Raw genomic sequence first — 7,637 nt, forward strand, 5'->3', positions numbered from 1 at the left:
TCGCCACTCATAAGCATGAAGATCTTTGGCATGGCGACCAAAAGGAAAACATGACAGGTGATGACAGAATATAGACATAAAGATCAACATCAGAGAAATAATGAGACATCAAAAATCGTTCACAACAAAAAGGTTGAAACTGGAATGAAAAAATACCAGTGGAGGAAGGCATTCAGTTGTGAACGGTAGTTGTTATTGCCTCTGGGAACATCATGGTAGACTTCAATGCCAACAACGAAAGAAACACAGCTGTCATAATCCTGAAGGCTATAACACATTGAACCTATCTAATAATAGGGGAGTACAAATCGTACATCATGCATTCTAAAATGATCACTTTCAATATACGTATCACATTGTGAAGAGATTCCCAAACAGATATTAGTCTGATAATTATTAATTGGATACATTTGATGATGAGAATTGGATATGTATACCTGTTATCACTTCCTCACAAAGTCACAATCAATCCAGAGATCCTAGTCTCATCGCTGTGAAACCAAATTTACAGAAACTGGTAGAAAAAGAGAAAAAAAATCCATTAGTGAATCACCTTTGGGAAAATCATTCATTATAACCAAATAAATAAGTTAACCTACCTTATGTTAGCACAATGAGTATGCCTACTGCTAGTAATGGTGATGTGCCTACACTACAAGAAAAAACATGTTTAACAACATGCAATTCACATTGTCAATCACTTTTGACAACGTTCGGCGCACATTGTAGATGCCAGAGTCATTAAAAGTCCAAGAGTCCTTAACATCGCGCTTTGCACGTTGTCAAAAAGAGACGAAGTAAGTTGTTGTAATTATTCAACAATGAGTTTTGTACGTTGTCATAAATTTTCAACAACGTTTTAAGCACGTGTTGTAACTTTTAACAACGCTCTCAGCATGTTGTCTTTAGTTTTCAACAGCATACATGGCATGTTGTCATATTACTAAATATGTTGTTATAACGTTTCGGTATGCATTATTGCACCCAATTTGCTGGTTCTTCTTTCATATACCTCTAAAAACATTCACCATTACTTAAGCACATTCACATGCCAATATTAGTACACTATAACCATGTAAAAGAAAAATATACATTTCATTGAAGTTCTGATACATAATTCTTTACAAAACATGCATCACAAAGTTCTGAATTCTTTGGGCATCTAGTACAGCAGATTACTTCCCGGTTTACTCTTGTACTTGGGTTTGTTGAAGATATCTTTCCTTCAGCCACCACTTCATCTTCTTCATAATTGATCAGGTATCAAGCCATGAAGTTCTTGATTGGGATATGTACCATACCGAAAGCTCTCAGTGCTTCCTGTCCTTGTCAAATTTTTGTAATGACTGAGTATAAGAAACGCAAGGCAAACCCATGCCAAAGAAAAAGTTAAAGTTATGCCTTCATTAAATTCCACATTCATTTCCTGTGTGTGTCATTCTTAGTCACTGGAAACATATTCAAAGCTGCTATGACAAGCCATGTGACATGTCAAATTTCATAAGAAGAAAACTATCAGTTGCAAAAAGCAGCAACTAACCTCCCCAATGCTGAGCACTTCCAATGCATCTTGGTAATTTTGTCCTCTAATCAGTTGCTTTGTGTTGGTATGAAGCATCAGGCCCATCACGATTGCCCTGTCAAACAACATTTTAAATCTTACTTCAAACCTTAAATGGAATTGCTTCTCTTAAATTTCTCATAAAAGGACCTAACTTGAGAACAGAAATTACTGAAACCTAATAAATCATACTGCTGATCAGTCTCCAATCTCACAGACATATACTAAACAAATACATAAAGATTGAAATATATTGCCCTGCATATCTATCCCACACTTCCTTCTGATTTCACCCTAAACAAATCTATCTTTCTTCTTCAAGTTCCAATGCCAATGGGGCCAACATCTCAGCTCATAGAACAACATCGTCCCTTTCAAAGAAAATAATCCTAAACAAACTCAAACTATCTTTTTGAATTCCATGCAATTATTAATACTAGAACTTAAAACTAAAAATCATAATTGTTTGAGGAGTGTACTTTAGTATCTGAACTAAAGTACAACAGTAAGTAACAAACTCTTTCCACTATTTTAACACACAATGCAATTAATAATAATGAAAGCAAATCAATTCCACAACAAAATGACGGTCATGAACAGAGACTAATGGTCAGGAAACTAAAATATCAATAAAACAAATGACATCTGCAGATAATATTTTCATAACATGGACAACCATAGCCTTTTTGGCTGAGGTAGCCATATATACCTGTTACATATTGATAAGAAGCAGAGTTAGTTATATATGCTTCTCTCACTACAAACTCGATGGTGCTTAATACATGAATAGTAAATACTTCACTTACAGACACTAATGCATTAAGTTTCATAAGATTGGAAGTATATTAGATATCATGAGTTCATGACAAACCTACTCTAAAGGTGTACAAAGAATGTTATGTTGGAATATTCCTCATGCCAAACCTAGGGAATCAACAACACCATATTTCCTTCCAAATCATTGCCCAAGCAATCTCCCCCATCAACATAAAGAAAAGCACAACGAAAGGCTCCCACCATTTGTCTGATCGGTAATAGACTGAGGGTGTTCTTTACCATTATGTGCTGTTCCTAAAGGGCCTGACAGATTTGTAATTTGAATTATGTAGGCAAGATTCATTCTCAGGTCTATGATTCTACAAAGTGGAGATTATTTATCAGCCAGCAACTGGCAAAATTGAGGGCTGGTCATACTTTCCCTATATACAAATGGTCTAGGTATAGGAAGGGGACGATTTTGTTCGATCGAAATTACGCGAACTGCCACAGGCCGATCTGAAATGGAATCGGAGTGAGAGAAAGGGGACGATTCTAGGTCAGTACGTTAATGGCGGCTAATAACAAAAACACCTAATTCAGTACAATTCTAGGTCAAATTGCTAAGCTTTCCTAATTTGCAAAAAGCGAACTCACCTGCATCAAATTGGCGTTGGCCTGTGATTTTTCCGGAGCGCCATGGTAGCTCCTATCGATGCGATTCGAATTTGGAGCCAAAATTGGGAGAGAGACTGAATCGAAGCTGAGGATTCGAAATAAACAATTTGAATTAGGGTTTTCAGTTGGGGGAATAAGGAGAGGAGGCAAGGAGGGTAAATAAGGAGTGGGTTTTTAGTTCAGTGAGTTTTAGAATTATTTTCTTTCGTTTTTGTCGAGGATTTCTGAAAATTGTCCTCAAAGTTAAAAAGTGCGATAAAATTTAGATTATAGCCACAATTTTCTGTTATTTTTCTTTTGTTTTTCATTTCAAAGCTTTGACAGCGTTCACCGCACGTCGTGGTTCTTAAAATTTTCAACAACATGCACGTTTTCTTGTTGATAACTCAATTGACAACTTGCAGATAACAACGTGCAAGGTAAGTTGTTGATAACTAAATTAACAACATGCAAATGACGCATGTGGTGACAAATTGTTTTTTACAATGTACATTCTTTGCCCGTTGTAGAAGATTGTATGTAACAACGAGCATTTAGAGCATGTTGTTATTATGATGTTGTTGTAGACTACTTTTCTTGTAGTGCTAGTGCTTGTGAGTGCCTGGTGCTTGTGGCAGTAAGGTGCCTACAGTGGTGACTAACATGCCTAGTGTACTTGGTAATGGTGTGCCTAGCTAGCGAGGCTAGTGAGTCCAATATCAACGTGTGGTCTAATCAGGACAACCCAGCAATAGCTCAGCAAGCCTATGCTTATTGCATGACTCAACCTCAAGCTGACATTTGACCAAAAAAAAAAAAAAAACCTCAAGCTGACCAGTTTGACTCAGTTGGATGGACGATTAATCCTGACCGCATCATGAAGGACGCGTGGCGAGATCTGCATATGTTTGCTTAGCTGTAATGATTTTCTGTTATCTTCTAGTATAAATAGCTATTTCTCTCTGCTTGTATACGCTACGATCATTCCGTAAAATTACCAAGCTCATATATCAGTTGCTCTTCTTTGTTTTCTCTCTAGCTTTCATCTTCTTCTCCAGGTTAGGGTTTCTATTTTTTCCGCCATTAATGCTCACTCTTCGAGCTTTCTGCTATGACTATGAGATTTTAGCACCTTAGCAGTCTAGTATTTGGAATGAAGTCAAATCCCTAGAATTCGACAACCATCATCTCTGAAGTATCCAAAATCCTTAAAAACAACCTAATTGATAAATTTTGAAGTGTACGATTTTTAGCGAAGATTTCTTGGGAGAGAAAAAGAAATTGCTTTTTGCTTACCGATAACAGATTTTAAAAGGTAGAGAGAACGTAAGAGAATAAACTGCAAATCAGTTTTTGTTCCCCCAACTGGTGAACGTGGGATCGAGAACGTACACCTGCTATTAGGTTTTCTATGTACTTTGTTACTCTTTTATCCTTCTTTTACTAAATCTGTTTGATGTATAATTATATATAGAGCTTTAATAAACCTGGACATTATGGGTAATTCAAAAATTTAACCATCCCCTGCAGACCGAACAGTGGTTCCGCCACTGACAAAACAGTACGGGATGTTATCGATCAAAAGCTTCTCAATAAGGATAAACCAGGCAGTTAACTCAAATTCAAAGAAAGCAAAACTAACAATAAAACCGCGCGACAACATAATACTAAAGACAAGAATGAGAATGTATGTTATGGGTGTGTGAAGGAAGATTTTGCTTGAATCACAAGGTAAGTAGCTAATGCAGCTAAATGATCTGATCCAGATGTTTTTCATACTATGAGTATATTTATCACAGGATCAGCACAATGACCATAGCTCCTCGTAGGGGTGGGCGTGGTGCGGTTCGGTTCGGTTTAAGGCCCAAACCGCAACCAAACCGTTTTTTTCGGTTGACCTATATATCAAACCGCAACTGCATTACAAAAGGGATGAACCGATTATTTCGGTTACACCATTTTTCGGTGCGGTGCGGGTCGGTTTCGGTTTGGACCGATTTATTAATTTCAACTAAAAAGAGAGGGTCAAAATCATGCTTATTTTTACCTAACAGTTTCAATAAGGTATAAATAAATTTTGAATGCATTTAGAGTCCACACTTGTCACCCAAATATCAAGCAACTTGCAAAAAGACCATATTTGAACACTTAACAAACTCATATATATATATATATATATATATATCAAGCAAACATAGCAACTTATTACAAACTGAAAACCTAAACAAAAATGGATTTCTTATATATTAAAAACCAACATTTCCATCAATAGAGAAATAGTAAATAAATAAAATGTAATTAAAACAAATTCGGTGCGGGTCGGTTTAAATCGGGCGGTTTATGATCCGAAACTGCAACCGAACCGCTTTTATGCGGTTCGGTGCGGTGTGACCATGAAACGACACCGTTTTAGTTCGGTGCGGTTCGGGTCGGTAACCGCATTTTCGGTACAAAGTGCCCACCCCTAGCTCCTCGTTCACTATCACAAACAACTTCTAATTAAAACAAAATTTAAAATATAACAAAAGAAAAAACAAAGATCTACTCTACACCCTAAAAAAGAAAATAATGGTTCAGGCAAACAGTGTGGGTTCAATATAAATTACTGAATAACGTGCCATGAAATTCCACTCATGATATTTATCATTATCTTTTAGACACTTATCCTTTCTCCATAGGCTGCCTCGAACATCAGTTTCCGGAATATAGGTGGTTTTGCAGTCAATTATCATGTTTGGAAATTCCTTGGCTTGATGAAATACAACTATTGATTCACGGCTAAAGTCGCAAAGCCTTGTGCTTATAGCCAATGCCCGATTTCCCAAGCTTTCGATTGGAGTCCAATGATTACTACTATCTTTTCTCAACGGATCAAACTGGTAGACACGCCAATACAAACCAGTCTGTTTATTATAATAACGACTTGCTAATAACAGATCTCCATTAGACTCAAACAGTTGAAAGTAACCTACCACCCCGCCTCCTCACCTTCTCTTAAGGAGGAGGAGGACACCGTCGTCACTGGTCACCACCCCTGAATCTTGACTTGCAAGGCTAAACGTACCCATCAATTGTCTCACTACTGTCGAAGACACAATTTAAATTAAGTTCCGTCCATATAGCTGGAGACCAGATAACGAAATCTATAAGGGTCGACATAATGGACAGATATTGTAGGTATGACTAGTCCACTTTTTATTTCTTCTTCTGAGATTGCATGTGTGTATTCTGTAATTTTTTCCTTTGCTGATGACAAAGACGACACAATCAGAAATTTTTTCAATCCAGAGCTGGATCAACAATAGGCAAAGCGGATAATAGCAAAGCAGATAAGATCAACAATACTATGATTTGCGAGACAGTACTGAGCAACTAGGGTTAAGATATCGATTGATGAAAGAACATCAGACATTGAATTGTTGTCATGACTTTGACGACTACTAATTGACAATGCCATAGTAGTACTGCTAGTACTTAATGGTCTTTGAAGTCTATGAATGTATGCGAGGGTGAATGGAACCTGCGTTTTATTTGGTTTTATTTTGAAGTAAAAGAAAATTGGGAAATTGAATCGCCTAATTCGACCTTGATCCTCACAAATCTCAACCGTGGAATGAAAGTTGTAGGTTAAGAATAAAACCAAGATTTATTAGTTGATGAGTAATTATCTTGGCTTTTTTGGAACCTTTTTTTTTTTTTTTTTTTGAAGAATATCATATCGATATATTAATAAACTCAGGCCAGAAAGGACCATTACATATCCTCCCTCTACCATCTCTGGGTAGATAAAGAGTTTGTGGTATACCACATCGATACATAGATTAGATCCGATCATTTGACGGTACCCATGCTCACTTATCAAGAAAGCCTATAAACTATGTTACCAAAGACAAGTAAATAGGCTAAGTACAGAAAAACTTAAATGAGACCCGGCCATAGAAGGCTGACCCATTCCTCATGAGGCCCAAGATAAGGCCCAAAGACCTCAACCCAGCCCCAAAAGAAGTAAGCAAGCCCAAAAGGCCCAGCCAATCCTGGCGTCGTGCAACCATGATCCAGCAGCCCCATGCCACGGACTGCACCGCCACCAGACGCTGCGAAGACCACCATATGGAAAAGCTTCAAGTGCAACCACAGGGCCAGTTGCACCATTTGGACTCCCCAGCCCACGCCATGGAACATTGAATCTGGTCGGAACCAGATGAACGAAAAAGGTTGGATGAGGATTCTGATCTGCCAAACTAGCAATTCCAGCGCCAATAGCGTCACCTTATGAATGATTAAGATTTCCCGAAAGAAAAAGCAAATTGCGCCAAAGAGTGTTTTGGTTCTTCCTTTTGCAGAGTAAATCGTTCTTTCTTCATTCTTCAAAACTAATTAACAATACAATCGGGCAACAAAATAATAGTGAAGAATGAGAATGACTCTCATTCCTAAAATGTTTTACGAACATCTAGAATCCGCCATCCGTCTCTAGTTAACAAATATGAGTACTGATGTTGCATATGTTACTTAAACTATTCATTCAGATCTTAAGCGATTGATTAATGAGTGGAGCAAGACACTCTATAATTGATAATTCTTAAATTCATTTCTTGGGTGAAGAAGTTCATTCATTCTCTATTGTGATCGACATATTTTCACTTTATAATTTTGTAATCGA

General features: G+C 37.3%; 1 long non-coding RNA gene across 1 annotated transcript; it reads right to left on the minus strand.

Moving 5' to 3' along the window:
* Positions 1–1,076: 1,076 nt before the first annotated feature.
* Positions 1,077–2,557, minus strand: LOC133745309 (uncharacterized). The gene is made up of 2 exons (XR_009863543.1): positions 1,541–2,557; positions 1,077–1,346 (listed from the first exon to the last, which is right to left on the minus strand). It is a non-coding gene; the product is annotated as an uncharacterized LOC133745309 (long non-coding RNA).
* Between the last annotated feature and the right edge of the window lie 5,080 nt (positions 2,558–7,637).

This window comes from Rosa rugosa, chromosome 4, assembly GCF_958449725.1.
Source record: "Rosa rugosa chromosome 4, drRosRugo1.1, whole genome shotgun sequence".
Taxonomy (NCBI): domain Eukaryota; kingdom Viridiplantae; phylum Streptophyta; class Magnoliopsida; order Rosales; family Rosaceae; genus Rosa; species Rosa rugosa.